The sequence below is a fragment of the Pleuronectes platessa genome, chromosome 6 (assembly GCF_947347685.1).
Source record: "Pleuronectes platessa chromosome 6, fPlePla1.1, whole genome shotgun sequence".
NCBI lineage: Eukaryota > Metazoa > Chordata > Actinopteri > Pleuronectiformes > Pleuronectidae > Pleuronectes > Pleuronectes platessa.
In genome coordinates this window covers 26,967,599-26,985,757 of record NC_070631.1, presented here as the reverse complement: position 1 = coordinate 26,985,757, position 18,159 = coordinate 26,967,599, and the positions used below count along the sequence as shown (strand labels likewise).

Genomic DNA, 18,159 nt, shown 5'->3' with positions numbered 1-18,159 from the left:
ATTTCCTCTAGAATTACCTTTAGACTAAATCACATGCATGATCAGGGTTCAGCACCGCGTTTGTAAGTGTGTGTGTGTGTGTGTGTGGGTGGATGGGTGTGACCATGCTTACATTTCTGAAATATTTATATGATATAATGCAATGTTCTAAAGGCAGTGAGATGTGACACAATGTTGTTCTGCATGGAACACCAAAGAATAGATAGATCCAGCTATCAATTAGAAATCCACAGAGCCTTTCTACCCAGATCTATAGGCCTATTCACTGAATACATCGGGTTGAATACCTTGGTGTTGAATGTACTTATTGTAAGTCGCTTTGGATAAAAGCGTCAGCTAAATCCAAGTTGACTGGGAGTGTGGTGTATAGGGCTCGAAAGGGCACATGATCTCCCTTCACTTTTTCGCTTTGCCCTGTGAGCCCTTCTGTAAAATGAGCGGATCGAGGAAACGAAAAGTGAACAATGAGTGCCGAGTGTTAAACACGGAGTGAACAACAAAATACTTTTTAACTGAAGTGAAAGCTGAAGGCTCAAGCCGCCCCCTCAGCCACGGGCGGCTGTGGCTGAGGGGGTAGAGTGGTCGTCCTCCAACACGAAGGTCGGCAGTTCGATCCCCAGTCTGACCCATCTGCATGCCGAAGTGTCCTTGGGCAAAATGCTGAACCCTGAATGGCCCCCCATAGAATAACAAAGTGCTGCGATTAGATGCACTGTATGAATGTGTGTGTGAATGGGTGAATGTAAAACTGTACTATAAAGCGCTTTCAGTTGTCATCAAGACTAGAAAAGCACTATATAATACAAAACCAAAAGCATTTACCATGAAGGCCGTATGCCTGATATGCCGAGAAACTGTCGCAGTTTTCAAGGAGTACAACATCAGCCGTCACTTTGCTACGAAGCATGCTAACTACGCTAGCAAGCAGTCAACGCAAGAAAGGACGGCTACAGCTTAGTGGTTGGTGGCTAATTTACAGACTCTGCAACATTTTATTCACCGACAACCTGCGATTCAAGAGTCAACTACCAAGGCAGGTTTTTAGGCTAGCAAACCTTTCTCCTAAGCCGGGTTTTGTTAAAATGCCTCGCAAATAAATGCTTTGCTACTTGTTAAAGGCCAAATCCTTTCATGCAATGATTTTTCCATGTCATTTATATTAGTTCACAAAAACACTCCATCACATGGTCCTTGCCCGGCCCCTTTGTCAAATTTTAGAGCCCATTGTGGCCCGCGAGTCAAAAAGTTTTCCCACCCCTGGTCTAGATTGTCTTCACGACCCATATAAACTATCTACATTGATTAACAGAACAGATCCACCCTGTGGATTTGACCTTACTAGTCAGCTGACACGGACTAATGAGTGATGTTACTCCAGCTCCAACCAGTCCAATTAGCTGTTGTGAGTCAGGAAGTAGCTAACACTGCTTTTTCACCGGGAGGGAAATAATGAGAGGCCTCTCTGCTGAGGGTAAAACAAGATAATGGTTGCTCTCAGAATGGCCAATCACAGCTGCTTTATTTGCAAAGCATAGTGATGTGGGAGTGTTATCCTCATAAGGGTGGTTGTTTACAGATGGAGTCATTTGTCAAAGTGCTGGCGTTCATTCGGCACAGGATGCATACAGTTGTAATAACAACTCTATAACTACACCAATTTACACTGTTTGGACACATTTAATTCTGCTTCCTCAACACGGAGCAGGTGAAACAGTCTGTGCATTGGTTATGTGAAAGCAGTGGGGGCCGCAGGCAACTGCTGAGCACGGTCTGTGAAGCTGATCTCTGTAATCCCAGCCATGTTCCCCAGGCCCTGATCAAATCTGATCACCCAGAATTACTGAGGGGTTATCTCCATTTCCAAAGACGTGTAACACATGAAGGCTAAGGTAAGACTGTGTTTGAATGTGATGGACTGGGTGTCTGTGTAGTAGGTCTGCAAATAGTTCAGATAGATGCTGCCGTGAATGTTGCTGTACTCATACAGACACAGATGATAAATATGAGACAATATTTCGTTGATAAAATAGGAAAATATCCAGCAAAATACCCGGACATAGAGCTTCCGACTCTTCTAGTACTGCAGGGTGCCCAAGCTTTCCAAATGAAACAATCAGGTTTGTTCTTCATGAAAATTCATGAAATAAATATTGCTCAGTGCATTAACATCTAAATATTTATTGTGAATGATGACTGCAGGGGTTGGAGTTTTACTTCTTTTCTCCTCAAAAGTCCATAAAATATGCAATTTTCCCAAGGAATGCCCAAACTTTAGCCCACATCTGTATGTGGGCATCTGGCTGAATAACAGCCAACTCACTCAAACACTCCACACTAAATAGGAACTGTCATTCATCTGCTTTCACTGCCCAGTTCCCTGCTTGAAAACATCATCTCCAGGGCCATCTTCTGAGTGATGTGTTGCACTTAAGACTGCCACTTTTTAGAAACTGACCTGTCATTTTAGAGGAGGTAACAGTTCAAAACTGGAGGATGTTTTTCTGTGTCACATCACATTAAACTCGTATTAGATAACAGCATAAAAACAAGTGAATTAACTCATAATAAAACAAAATAATACTGAATGCATCACAAGGCATCTGCTCTCTCAGCTGCCAGTCACCACAGCTGTCTCTTGCACAAACACTAACCTAATGAGAACAGCAGTCTACAGATTCATAAATAACTATCCAAGCTAATGTGGGCAGCTCACATGTGCTTTACACACGGCCCCACGTTAGGGGCACAATACGTTTAAGTTTCTGTCCAAACACATTAGAAAAAGAAAATGCAGCTGTCAACTTTACAGCACAGCGCGCATGAAATTAATTTGACAGTTTTGCTTATCAGCAAGTTATTTGGCCTCAGTGGGCAACACACACATACCAGTGCTCAGGCATTAAAGAGGGCGGAATGGTTTGTTCTCCAAGGCCCTGAGGTCATATTCTATCAAGACTGGTGACTGATTTTCCAGGACACTCACATGAGTGTACGCTCACATGCACACATGATGGGATGCATATGAAAAGCAGCGCTACCGATAGATTATATTGTATCCTATAGTGTTTTCAAAGAAGATTTTCGATGTGTATGAATAATATATTACATAAAGGACGATGTTACAAATAACTGATCATTAATAAAGAAGAGTAAAGAAATATTAGAGCTCACACATATTCCTGGTCTGTGGAAAAACCAGTGAAAGGTCATGCAGCTACCTTGTCCATTCATTCAGTCATTTGCAAGGATATCCATCAGCTATTCTGAGTGTAGAAACACAAAACATGCATTTGAATAGATACCATCTACAATTTGTGTGTCCCAGTGCTAAAGGCTTGGTGACATAAAGACTGAAAGGCTGCGAGTTAAGTGTTTGATTTGTACCATGAACTGCTGTGTGTGGATTGACTGATGACTCCACAGTGCACACTTTGACAGCAGAGGTGTTAGGTTTAGGTGAAGGAGACGGACCCAGGATGCAGAGGTTGTAACAAAAAGGGTATTTATTATAAAAATAGTCTTTAAACAAGACAAAAACCAAACATAAACACTACAGGGTGACACTGGAGACAATAACTACTACAGAGGAGCAGAAGCTGAGCGGCAAGGCGCATGGGGAACATGGAAGATCAGGAAAGCTGGACGAGACAGCGAGACACGAAAACCCATAAATGACCATGAGTAAAACGAGTACAACAACGAGTACAAACCGACAAAGGGCAAAGGGGAACACAGAGGCTTAAATAGAGACACAGGGAAGGCTGGGGTAACTAACCACAGGTGCAAAACATGAGGACTGGGAAAGACAATCACCAAGACAGGAAGTGACACACCCGAGAAGCTGGAACAACACACAAGGAAAGCGGGACTACAAAATAAAATAGGAAACAGAAAACACAAAGAGACAGAAATCCACAAATTAAAATGATAGAACGTCACAAGAGGATTATCATTATTATCATTTATAAATAGGTTTCTTGTTGTAATTAACATATTTGTGATCATAGTGGCCGCATTCCTGTTATGGTAACAAGATATTATTGTAGCAATTATTCATATTTGTGTGATTTTAAATATTATTATTATATAAAAAATACAGACACACACACACACAACCTCACAAAAGGAGGTTCGACCAGCCATTAAATCCAAGGGTTCACATAATACTTAAAAAGAAGAGGATTTTAAACTGGATTGTAAGGGAGGAGTAATACGACACCTCCCTTCATTTGGGTCTATGTGCCAAGTTTAGCACAATAATTGGACCCAAACACTAAACTCAGATATTAAGGCAGAGTGAAAGTTAAACAGAGATTTACAGAATATTAGAATGAGAAACAGATCTAACAGTTTGTAGGTGAATCGGTGAGAGTGGAGAGGCAGGTGATGAATCTAATGCAGAGGGAATATAACACAAACCAGACTGACACAGGCAGCAGATGAAACAGACGGAGGGTTTGAACCTGACACACACAAAGAGGCTTTGCTCTGAGACTGAAGGAAGCATTTGGGGGTGGCATTGACCCTTAGAATTGGGACAGTCTCGTTGCACCACCGTGACGCAATCAGACTTCAAATGCAGCCTCTAAAGGATGCATGCCCTGAATTGGGACACAGCTACACTCACAGACAGAGGAGAGGCAACACAGGGGGAAGGGAAAACAGAAAACAAGAGGAGAAGGTGCATCCACCACAGGTGTGCCATTGGCGCAATATGAAGACTTTGTATGTCAGCAAGCTCAACAAACACACTCACTCCCAAATTTGTAGGGAACCTTATTTAACCTCATCCAAATGTATCCATCCAGCCGCTGCAGTCTTCTCTTCAGGGTTCTCTTCTACTAAAGAGGACACCATTAACTGCATCATTTTGAGGCTTTATGAAGTGTGTAATGTGTCCATGAAGTCTATTAGGAACAGCTGTGGCTCAAGAGAATGGGTCGTCCACTAACTGTCTTTCAATTTACTCCCAAAACTATAATTGACTCAATGTACTGCAATTACATTGCCATGTAATTTTATGATAAAAGGCCAATGTGAAGGGTCGCCTTATATGAAGTGTTTTCCATCAAGTGGAATTTTTGTATATTGGACTTTAATTAATTTAATATGTATTTCAAATAAATAAAGTCACAGTTTAAGCCATTATTCTTTGTTTGAGTAGAATAATTCAATTATATTAGAGGATTATTATGTACAGTATTGATCACTTAACTTAATTAAAGAATGAGAAGATTCAGAGCAATATTCAGTCTATCCACCAGACACAAGTGTTGCCAAGCTCCTGAATCATTAAACCCAATAATACTAAATTATTTCTTGAATTGTTCTGGGACACGGTTCTTGTATCAGAGTTCCTGCCAACATGATACCACATGATACATAGCACCTCAGTTGCTTCCTGCTGTATCCGATGATTGTCTCATGGTCAATGCTTATATCTTTTACAGCAAAAATCCATTCCCCTGACATTATTTCCTCAGTGAAATCATTCGTTTGTGAACCCTGTGAACACAGCCTGCAAAATGCATTTTTACCTTTTTCCATTTGCTTCAGGTCACCTGTGCGAATAGACACCCACGCACACACAGACACATTTAACAAGAAATCCATGGGGGGCCGGCTGACCCCTGCATTCATCCAGCTGAGGTTATTAACTTCCACTTTCTCCTCCGTCCACACTTACAACACGCCAGCAGCTGCCTGCTGAACGTGACAAAGCCATAGCATGTGAAACAGTCATGATCAGTCCACTGAGCTGGGTCACCATCCAAAACGTGTTTTCAATGCAAAATATAACAAAGACTCAGACACAGATGTATTGACGATGACATTTCAGTGAGATGTCATCAGCATTGCCAATATATTAAAATTATATATGCATACGCAGTCACATGAAGCTTAGGCCATTTCAAATGTTTTTTTTTCTTCCCCTATACTAAAACATGATTTCACTCGAGAGTCAATCAATCAATATTGTACTTGGTTTCATTTCACAGACTGTGTCATTCAGTGTTGGCGCTTTGGGTTCTCCCATGGCCTGTAGGATATTGATCATTGTTGATGACTTTACCAATCCTCTGCTTTTATAAGAGCTGCAGAAGATAACTTGCTGCGCTGCAGGATAATGGATACGGTGGCAACTGGTGACCTAGAAGTAACACAAAGTGTCACCATGAAGATCACATAGATTGAATCTAATCTTTTTTTTTCTGCACATTCCTACAGCCTTCAAATAGTAACAGTGGCGTCCTGCTGCTGGAATTTACCACAAACTGAAAGGCTGTTGTAAAAATAACCTTATACTTTATACCTCACCTTAACATTTGTAAACAATGTTACTGTCAGAAATATTATCACATCATCAACATCTCATTTGTGAAGAGCATGCCTACATGTCGGGCGGCACGGTGGTACAGTGGCTATTATTGTAAGCTCACAGCAAGAAGGTTCCATGTTCCATGGTTGCATGTTCCCTCCACGTCTGCGTGGGTTTTCTCCAGGTACTCCAGCTTCCTCCCGCAGTCCAAGCCATGCAGATTGCAATTAAGTCTATTGGAGAATGTAAATTGTGTGAATGTGAGTGTGAGTAGTTGATGGTCCTGCAGTACGTGTAGACAATATACAGACTGTTCAGATATGTAAATGTGCATCACCAGCTGTTGTGACACTGTGATATGTGCAGACGCTCCATCCCGAAATAAACGTTGTTATGGATTGGACTAGAACCTGGACCCAAGCGCAAAACTCAAACAAGAGCTCAAAGGAAAAATACAGTTTGGATCAAATTTTGCTAATAAAAAGCAACGACTCAGAACGTGGTTGAAGCCCTGTGGACTCAAAGTGAACGATCGGCCAATGACTGACGGGAAACAGTAAGCCGATCTTTGAACAGCTAAAGTGTGCCGGATTACTGAACCAACTGGTAGACAATTTCCAGACAGGAAACAGGCCGGCAGGTAAATACCGCATAATACATAGGACTGTGTAATCTGGTGACAAGTGCAGTGTAGACCATGATTCTTATACTGCACAGATGATTAGTGGAGATGAGAAAGTGCATGCTTAAACCTGCCTATCAATCACACACACACTCATTTATTTAAGAATGCAGCACCAATCACATTTCATTCAAACACACACAGAGGAGGGAGGGGCAGCCACGGTACCAACCGTGACAGTAAGGAGATTTCATCTGTCTTTAATGAAATATAGTAGCTTGGATGCCAGACGAACTTAGCCCCGCCCACAACATTTGAGGTCGGGAAGTTCGGTCTGGAGTCGCTCCGTTGGGGAGAAATTATACCCGGTTCGAAATCGACCGGACCAATCAGAATGTCAGGGCGGGCTTTATACGATGATGGACAGATGATCAACGGTAACGTAATCAGCTACGTCATCAAAGAGCAGTTGACTTTGTTTTCCACAAACATGCCTGCCGCTGGAGAGCTGAGATGTGTAGATGCTGCCATTGATTTGTTTTAGGAGACATCGACAGCGCATTCATTTTGAAAGAGGAACAGAGAAACGCGATCAAGGCATTTGTAGATCGAAAAGATGTTTTTGCCGTCCTTCCTAAGGGATTCGGAAAAAGTTGAATCTATCAGCTGGCCCCGATGGTCGCGAAGAAGATGGGACACGGGAATGTCGCGTTCCAACCGTGTTATTAAGTTCTTACAGGACCGACAAATGCGATACGATTTGTTTGATGTGTTGTGGAGTTGAAATCCTAAACGGAGAGCTTGTTCGTACGTGCATTCACCTTTACTGTAACTGACTGCTACACCTGCCACTTTATGCATACTGTTTTATTCTGTTATTTTGTGTTGGGCTTATTTTGTTTTACACATAGCGACTCCCCTCGCAGCGGAACGAGGTAAGGAAGCTGGTCCCATTTACTTTGCTGCAGGTAGCGCTAAACGGGAGTCGCTGTCACGTTAACGCATCAGACTTGTCTCCTGGTGATTTGTTTGTTTATTGTATTTTAACGTTTGTGTTTGGTTTTATGGATTAAAATATCGTGTACTTAATGTCATTCCAGTTTTACGGTGTATTTAGGGCTACGATCAAGTGAACAATAAAGAGCCGTGTGCCATCATTAGAGAAACTCTGCGTCATGTTCGGGGGGGGGGGGGCTGTTACATTAACTGTTTATCTAAAAGATGCTTATCGTGTTGGTAAGCTCTCCGTGTATCCTTAAATTATTTTTACAACCCCGGCAAAAATCGTTTTGACTGATCTTCTTCTACATCTTCCAGCGTGCTTGCAGTTGAGTTCTGTTGACAACAACTATGCGCCGCTTTACATACGTCACATACTACGTTGCTCTGATTGGTTGTAAGTCTATCCAATTGAGCGAAGAGGAATTTTATTTCCTGGTTCGGTTGAAACACGCCCCATAATCACAGCCCAATGGAACGGTATCAGACTCACATTCTGACTAGAATTGTGAGTATGACAACGTCAGGCTAGAAATATAGATTAATCCATATCACAACATACATTTAGGGGGAAATGCAACTGAATTATGTTTTGTTTGTATTATCTTTTGATTCATATTTTGTTTCTCTGACAAGTCGTTATAACTACAACCTACAGTTATGGATGTTTTTAAACATCTGGTTCTATTATGTAAATATGTAAATATTTAACCAATAACTTTTTCCAGATATTTACGTGGATTTCTGCCCATAGTCCAGTTTTTCTGCCACAAGTCCACCGCCTCTCCCGTAGTTAGCAGGTGGAGATTCAAAGTGTCCCAGAGCTGAGACCATGTTTCTCTGTAGTTTAACAGCAGTTTCCTAACCTTCAGCTTTACTTTCAGACCTATATATATATATATAACGTAAATATCTCACTATATATATATATATATCTCTATATATATATATAGAGATATGAGAACTAAGCATTTCACTCTTACGGCTTGAGCTCAACCAAGATGTATATCTCAGTTTTTCTACACTATAAACATTTATATGTATAAATATGTATATATATATATATATATATATATATATATAACGTAAATATCTCACTATATATATATATATATCTCTATATATATATATAGAGAGATATTTACGTTGTATATATATATATATATATATATACATATTTATACATATAAATGTTTATAGTGTAGAAAAACTGAGATATACATCTTGGTTGAGCTCAAGCCGTAAGAGTGAAATGCTTAGTTCTCATATCTTGATCTGAATTCAAGTATCAGATGATTTCACAGTTTCATCAGCACAGTCACACTGATATAACGTGTACTTGTTGTTATTCATCAGCAATGAACACAATTTTACGTAATCTGTCTGTTCTACTTAGAGTGCATGATAATAAAAGGTATAGGGAAAAGGCCCCAGCCCCCCTGACTACTGTAGAGCCCTTTAACATCCCTCAGGGCCCTACTGCCCAGCCCCCACTCAAACCAAATGCATGCACACGCACTAAAGCGACCATTACACAATTCCTTGTGGATGCATGCTCTTAGCTAACTTCTCGCTGTGTCAGAGACGGCCTAAAGCCCCGGCCATGTGAGACAGGTTCTCCCGCTATACTATACTGTAACTCATTGGACAGCTACTGTAGCGTGCCCAAAGCTCATTCAAGCAGCAGGAGGTGTTGCACGCTAATGTTCAAAGAAGACACCGGCAGACAAAATGAAGCTTGACTTTTAGTTGAGGCGCAGGTGCGGGTGAAGCTCTCGGGGTTCTGGATTATGATTTTGTGCAGGCTGAGAGCAGAGCAGCGTATTGGCCTTTGAAAATCCATGTACAAAAGATCGGAGGTTTTGTCGTGCCTGCCTCATGAAACATGCATGAGGTGAGACAACTCGCAACGTGTATTATTCATGCAATAGCTGAAAGTTGTTGGAAATATTATAAATTGTGTTCTGTATTTGATGATGATGTACCAGGACTTAAAATAGCTTCAGTCAGTCTCCAGCAACCTCTGCACAGGGTGCAATCGTACACAAACGTTGGCATTCATGAGCCCTGTCATTTCACCTACTGGTGCCACCCAACATATGTTGGAGCCATTGTCGGTCACCATATAGATTGACACCAAGGCTGAGTTGAAATCACTCACCAATCACTATCGTGCACTCATTGTCTCCCACAATGCATAGTGAAAGTAATGTACAACCAACGGTCAACAACAGAGCAGTCATGCATTACGCTCACGGCGGAGAGACAAGAGGAGCGAGGGCAGCAGCAACAGCTTGACCTGTACACATATAATTGAGAGCAATGCAACACATCACAGCAAAAACTGAAACAAGCTTTTTTCTACATTTAAATAATTTTCATTCAATGTGTTCTTTTTACCTAAAAGTATTAATAATAAGTGTAAAATAAACATAACAAATGTATTATGGGATTTTTCATCAGTTGACTTTGTTTTTGTTGTATATTTGAATCCTAAAACAATGACATAATTACCAGCGCTGGGAAAGTGGGCAGAGTAGAGTCCGAAAGCTTTTTTATTTATTTTGCCGATGAGCTCGATGTATAGTGCTGTACATAGAAGTCGCTATATGAGTAGGGGTTGGTGAATGAGGGAGGGATTTTGGACACAGCCCAAGAGTTCTAGATTAAAGCTGTCTTTTAATTTAATGTTATTTGATTGGAAAAACTAAATAAAATGTTTTCATGTTCATAAGGTCTCAGTCAAATTAATGAAGTTCTCCAATGCTTTCTTGTTTAATGTACATAAAGTTTGAAGACTTAAAAGAGGCAAGAATGGTCACTGTTGAAGAACTGGAAGAGTTTATTCCCTCGTATCCGTATTTTAACACTGTATGATAATATATCATAATATAATATAATTGTCTCAGACATTTTATATGTTCTTTAGGGCAAATTGACATGCTACATTAGGTTGAATAATCAAATATTTGCCAAATCAAAATGATGAATCTGGAGGAATCTTTTGGAGACCTCAACCTTTTGGCTAGTTTTTTGCTTTAAATGAATAAATAATAAAATTGTGATCCGCGATCCACTTCACATTCAGAGTCAGGCCAGAAGTTTGTTGGAGGCTGCGTGCTCTCCCCGCTTGTGTCAGACCCAAATCAAAGAAGTGGAGAGAAGTTAATTTTCACCCCCTTTTCTTTCTTCTTTCTGTCTCTCCCTCTATTGGCCGTCTGCTCACCCATCCACGCCTGGCTGCTCCTCTCCCTCAGAAGATCCACGTTGAATAAAACATGCGTGCCACACGCTGCGGCTCTTGCAAATCAGAGCCACCTTGCCTCCGTCACGCCTCTCACATCCCTATCTTCCCTCTTTCTCTTCACACTCCTCCCCTTTATATCAGCAGATGCATTTTGGTTCTCTCTCTGCTTTCTCTTCCTGCTCCTCCTCCCTTTCAGTTTCCCTCCCTCCTTTATCTTTCTTCTCTCCCACTTCTCCCTCCCTCCTCCATCTAATAGCACTCGTTCTCCCAGGTGATCGCGTTGAGCTGAGCGCTTCCCCCTCTCCTACAAGAACCCTGAGTGGTTGACTGCAAATAGCGCGCTCTCAGTGCTCTCCGGGCCACCCCCCCCCCCCCCCCCTGCCCTCAAGTCTGTACAGTAAAGGCAGAAGAAGAAGAAGTGTGCAAGACCACACTATTGTCTTTGCAGATAGCCGACACATGAGCACATAGAGACAGAGGATGGTCTTCAGGAGGACACAAAGCGAGAAGCGAGGGAACACAGTGCAACGAAGGTAGAAAAAAAATAGTAGAGGATAGCTAAGTTCTTCCAAAGCATTTTCTGTAACACTCCGGATGATGACACCCACGGGGCGAGGCGTGCTTGTGACAGCAGATTGCCTTCCAGATGATAGTTAGGGTAAACCCAGCACCTCCACCCCTGTTTTAGCAGCACGTGGAGCTCTGTCGCTTTTGGGATTACACCCATGGACATTTCCAGCAATATCCGCAGCCTGAGTCCAGAGCAAGGTAAGATAACCAAGCAGTCCAGAGTTCACACTTCACTTGAATGCAGCCTTGGAGAAGTAGGCCAGCTCAGGACAAGGAGCTCCTCGTGCTGGTGAAAGAGGAGGAGTGACGGGAGGGTTGCTCCTACCTGCTTTACCCTCCCAACTCATCCTTTTCCACATCTCTTGTGGAAACTAATGCAGCCTCACAGCTCTGTCTTGTGCCTCTGTATACTTGATCTCAGTTTTTGTCAGGCTTCCACCGTTGCCTCCTCGGGTCCCTCCCTCCCTGCCCATGCTGCTATCAATATTTACTGCTCTTTATGGTGCTGGGAGATAAATCTTTAAAAGGATACTTCTGTTGAAATGTGAAGGGAGCGCTGGACTACATGGGTCTGTTTGACATGAAACGTCCCTTTGTGTTTATTTGTCTTTCATTCGTCGCAAGTTGATAATTATTAAGCACTTTCAAAGACAGCATTAGCCCAACCTGTAGTAAAGGTAGACAAGGAGGCACCATGCAAACAAGCTCCTGATAAAGTACGAGTGCCAAAATCCTAATGTGGGTTCATCAGCCTCAGTCTCATAGATGGAATCCGAATGGAGGGGAAATGAAAGGAAAAGCGGGCAAAATGAAGTCATCTATCTGTGACAGCTCCCCCATCAGGGCTGCACCCACTCCTCCCCCCCTCCCAACCCTGCCAGCATTCCCCCAAGTCCCAGTAACCATAGAGCGAGTCATTAGTGTTGGATCACCTCGGCTCAGAGGAGCAGAGCAGCCAGAGACGCAGTGCCGAGAGCAACTACTATCAGACTTTCACAAAGCCACACAGAGCAGCTCTGATGCTGCTCCATGCTTGAGTGTGTCAGCTTGTAACCTTGCCAGCTTCTCCCTGAGCTCACCTTAACACATTTGATTCTGGACCCAGACTGACCTGGTTCCCCACTAATATGTCAAATGGAATTAATTACAAATTAAAGAACTGATTAACACTTACTTTCTCTGGGAAAACCTCAACATGTGCTCTGAAGGGAGATTTGTTATTGTTAGTCTCAACTTTTCAAGTTAACATATGTCTTTTTAATGCATGATAGGAATATCTTCATTGCCCTACTTTATATTATTGTTGCATTGTTGCTGATGGAGCTCACACAATAAATGATACAGCCACATACTGGGCAAGATGCAAAAGACTAAAGTTTGTGCAATTATGCATTTCTCTTATTGCACAACACAACAGCTGCTCTGTCACAGTGGTAGTGTGATTCACATTTGATGCTATATTTATGGAAGCAGGAGTGTGTGTGTGTGTGTGTGTTAGTGTGTGTGCGTGTGTGTGTGCGTGCGTGTGTGTGTGTGTGTGTGTGTGTTTGTTTGTCTGTGTGTGTACATTTGTGTAGGGCAGAAATAAACTACAGTGTGTTTATGTGGGTTCATGGTAAAGAAGGAAGATGTCACCCAGTGGATTTTTCACAGTGTCTGTGGAGCTCTCAGAGGAACAGGACATATCGGGCTCTTGATGATTATAATACTTTCACTGTTGGTTTGGGTCTTTCATTGGATTTGCTGACAATAAGACAAATGTAATATCGACATACTTAAATTTTAAATGGTGGTTATATTGTTGCTAATATAATATTAGTGGAGTAAAGGAGCCAGTACCATAAGAGCTGGTTCGAATACTGTGAACCTCTAATTTCATGAGAATCCCATTCACAGGCCATTGAGCAGCTCGCCTGCAGGAATATAGATCGGTTTTATGACCATTGATCCGCCATATGGTCTGATTGTCATTACTGCTACATGTATTGCTGGAGCTGCATAGCAGAGAATATCATGCAGACTGTATTGACTGTATACAGACTGTATACAGACCACATTGGAGGATGCTGCTGTTTGATGAGCGTGCTTTCATGTCTGTCCGTAAGGGGCTTCCCTGCTGCCATGAATGAAATTCTCCAGTCTCTTTTATAAAGCTCAGGTTTGAAAGATGAAGCTTTTTGACAGGGATGATTACGACCTTTTTTTGGACACATCAGAGGTACTTTTGACAAAGAGGCACAACGGCACAAGTTGAATTAACTGTCACTATCGGGGAAATATGCTGCCATTTGATTTTTAAAATACATGAGGTAGGGAGGTTTGTGTCAACTTAACATCACCTGGAACTGCCTGGACAATAATCTGAGTGGTGTTTCAATAATTGAGTTTGAGGTTGATGGATTTTGATTCCTCTGGTATATTGCATATTCAATAATTGTTCATATGCCAATAAAAAAATATATACATGTACAAGTGAAAGTTTTTTTGGATCGAAACAGTTGACATTACAGAGCATCACTCTCCTCCTGACTGTTAATTGCTGCAAACCAAATCAAGAGACATATTCCTATTCAGTTTTCAGCTAGTACCTAGTCATATTTATTGTAAAAAATATGTAAAATATGTAAAGTCAACTAATTGAAGTTAATAAAGTTAAGTTCTCAGTGTGTGAATGGCTACATGTGGAAAGAGGTGCAGAGTTGATCGATCCGTAAACAGTTATGGCTCTTTGAGCTTATTAGTACAGACATTTTGACCAATAGCACCATCTTAACTGTAGTTCAACAAGAAACAATGATATTGTTGTGTTCACATCACACCAAATTATAATGATGTTACTCAAGCATAATTTGTGTTTATTTGCCTGTTCTTCTCAGGAAAAGAGGAGAGGAGGACTACTGGCTGAAGTAATTACAGTTACTGCATCCTACCTGCTATGGAATCACTGGAGGAAGCCAGTGCCAATATGTGTGTGTGTGTGTGTGTGTGTGTGTGTGTGTGTGTGTGTGTGTGTGTGTGTGTGTGTGTGTGTGTGTGTGTCTGTCTGTCTACAAGACTATCAGGAGGAGCACACAGCTCAGGGAATTTATTTTCCAGGAGCTGTGTCTAAAAGACTATTTTCAGCACAATGTGAGGCCCACCTCACCCTCTAGCTTTGGTCAGCTGAGTCCAGGGAGTCCATTCTCAGATTAATTTGCTTTCGCAACAGTGCGTCATGCAGGTGAAAAATTCATGTTTTTTCATATCTATCGCTCGAAATGAAATATTTGAACTTGACCAATAAATGTGAATGATGCAAATTTGCGTTCATACCAATTCTTTGCATCTATTCGCGATTATTAGCGTCTCTGCATTGACTTTGTTTTCAATCTTATTGGCGAAAGATGAGCGTCACGTTTGGCATAACTGACCATTATAGATACAACTAGACTGTGGTTGTCATTGAACTGTCTCAGCAGGCATACCATTCTTGCTCTGCAGCAGAAAGAGAGAGTACAAATGGTCCCAATCATCACAGCATCTCCACGAGTTTATGCTTTTCAAGAGCAAAAGCACATCGTCTGTCTCTGATCAGATGAGACCATGATTTTAGGTCACTAACGTTTAGATGCCCTGCTTGATGCAAAGTACTAACTACTGAGAGGAACACTGTGTATCAGTGTCTTCATCTGGCATGCAGAGTAAGGGCAGAAAATCTCTTCTGCCCAAAAGTGTTAAATCATGTTACTTGTGCAATCTGTGCGAGTAATGTTAATGCAAGTCAATAAATGATCCTGCCGCAAAAATAACGAAACGCAAATTTTTCACATTTGGAGTGAAAGCAGCATAACTGGACACAATCATGCTCTCCAGAGAAGGAAAGCTTTTCATTTTCATACCAGGACACGTTACATATTGAGCGCCACTGCTGGTAAAGCAACTATCCTGGTGTGCTGTGTGATGATCATTGCAGACTCTGCTGGCTAATTAAAACATTTTTTTAGCTGGGGTACAGTCTACCATTCAGAAATAACTAGACATCTGTGTCTCATCCTTCATTCAGCCTGACATTCTCATGTTGGCTAGTTTCTGGTGGCACATTTGTCCATTTTACACTCATCTCCCCTGGTCTCTAGTCCACAGAAAAAGGTTCCTGGGACTAGAAATTCAAGAATTAAATGTCCACTGTATTGTATTAATTTCTCTCATCATTTTTACCGTAGGAAACAGAGTGAGGTTGATGAACAAACATTCACTGAGCTGTTTGTGTCTACTTTGCCACTCGTCACCTCCTGCTTGCTCTGTCCTGCTAATGTGTCATGTGTCATGTGTTTGGACCCACAACTTTCAACTTCCACAGGTGACATGTGCAAGAGTACACAGTGTCCCTTTCTCTGTTTCCAGCATCATCATCCAAATCCATTAGGGAAACATGTAATAAATATCACAGTTGAGGATGCATTCAGGGACTCCTGCCGATAGAATGAGGAGGAAAATTAATCCATGTGGCAGCAGATGGGTCTCACCTCAGTGAGCAGGCAGGGCTGAGTTGACTTCAGGGTTGGAATAGCTCAGTAAGCCTCTGCACACTTTGGTGTTTCATTAGCAGCTGTGTGAGAAGAATGTCCCAGCAGAATATGAGATGTCTTTTGTGGCCTTGTCCGTGGCCTCATTGAAAGGGATTATAACCAAGCAACAGCAAAGAGCTATTATTAAAACTGGCCCTTTCTGGCTGTCCGGATAAACACTGGGACAGCGTCTGCAGCCCTGGCTTCTCTTCTGTCTTTGGCCACAGATGTTGACTCAGAAAAGGATCAACTTTGAGTTAAATCGAAGAAAGCTCAGGATTTGAAAGGAGCTGAAGGTGTCGGAACAGTGTCAATATTTGGAGGATTATAAGATGACAAACAGACTTTGCTCAGGTACTAGTTAAGTCTTTATTCAAGTGTTTGAGAACTGGCTGGTTTGACTCTATTTGTCTGTGTAGATGGGAAATGCATCACTTAAAAAATCAATTCAAGTTAACAGCCAGAAAATACAATCACAAGTGAATTTCCTGCTTCATACTTACAGAAAGCTGAGCGGGGGAAAGAGTAATGGCAGGATTAACCTGGATCCTGTCGTCCCTCATAAAGACAGAGAAACTGGAGGATGGGTTGAGACAATCGATATTGGTTTATCCAGACTGTAGCCAGGATTTTACCCATAAGTCATCACAGTGAGACAAAGTGTCAGGATTCCCAAGCTTTTACTGAAGTGAGAAGTGGCTTTCTCTGACAGTGTCTCCGAAAAGCCTCCAGAACGTCCTGAAACCAACAATCAGACACTTCAATGCAGTGACAGCCCAGGTGTCCACAGCTGTCAAAAAACCTTCCACAGCCACTTTCATCCCTTTCCTGTGTGTTACTTTGCACTTCTGAAGAAACCTTGTGTACATCTATTACTCAAAATCTAGCTAGTTTTAAACATACTGCACAGCCTCAACATGAACCAAGTACTTTGTACTTCTTTGAGCCAGCAGGATTTTCCTCTACAGTTTATGCTGTTTAGATTTGAAACATTTAAATAGACACATTATATTCCAAAGCCATTGTATTAGTGGGAGAGAGTATATATCAGGGTGGTGGTTTCTAAAGGCCTCAGTATGCTTCTCCGAGTCCGTTTCGGACTGACGGACAGACGGAGCGGACGGACCCTTTTTGATTTATAGTTCTACGAGCCTTTTTGTTGTGAAAACAATTCACCGCCAGAACAGTAGATGGCGAAACGGAAGTCGAGCTTAGACAAGCCTACCTCATGAGGTATATAGAAGAAGTCCACGCTGGTTTATTTACGTCCTCCCGGCTCCTCACACACAGTGAACGATGGTAACAGAAAAAGGATGTTGATGACGCGACAGTTTTTGCTGAATAAAGTGAAACCCAACGAGTCAAAATGTTTATGTTATCGTGTCTTAACGCAGCGGTTCCCCGGTCTTGTTTCCAAACTGCGTTGCTAATTCAACAGCTGCAACAGCTTGAAGCTACACGGAGGCAGCTAGCTCCCCCCAGCTTCCACACACAGTCAGCACGGACACCCGATACTAGCTACTACCAAGTGTTTGCTTCTAACCTGACGGTGTTTGAGAAACAGTGTCATGAGAGCCGTGGGATTAAAGTCAGCGGGTTTTTGAGCTGTTCCCACCGCAGTTAGCATGGTGGCTAGCCCGCTACCCCCGTTATCAAAGTTCGTTATAACCGTATGTGACCGTACACACATGCCGTAAGTGCTCTAACCAGCCACCGTCAGCCGGACAACGCCGCTGGCTTAACACACTTGTCACATTAATCATAGAGTCGTAGTTGTGATTTTGGTTTATTGTGATGTAGGGAATGGAACAGGAAGTTTCCATTCCGAAATGCTGGCGTTAGCGGACCAATCACA

General features: G+C 42.0%; 1 protein-coding gene across 11 annotated transcripts in view; it reads left to right on the top strand.

The window, feature by feature from the left end:
- The window catches only part of plch2a (phospholipase C, eta 2a), a 199,706-nt gene that overhangs the window by 92,398 nt on the left and 89,149 nt on the right, over nt 1-18,159 (top strand). The window lies entirely within an intron of this gene.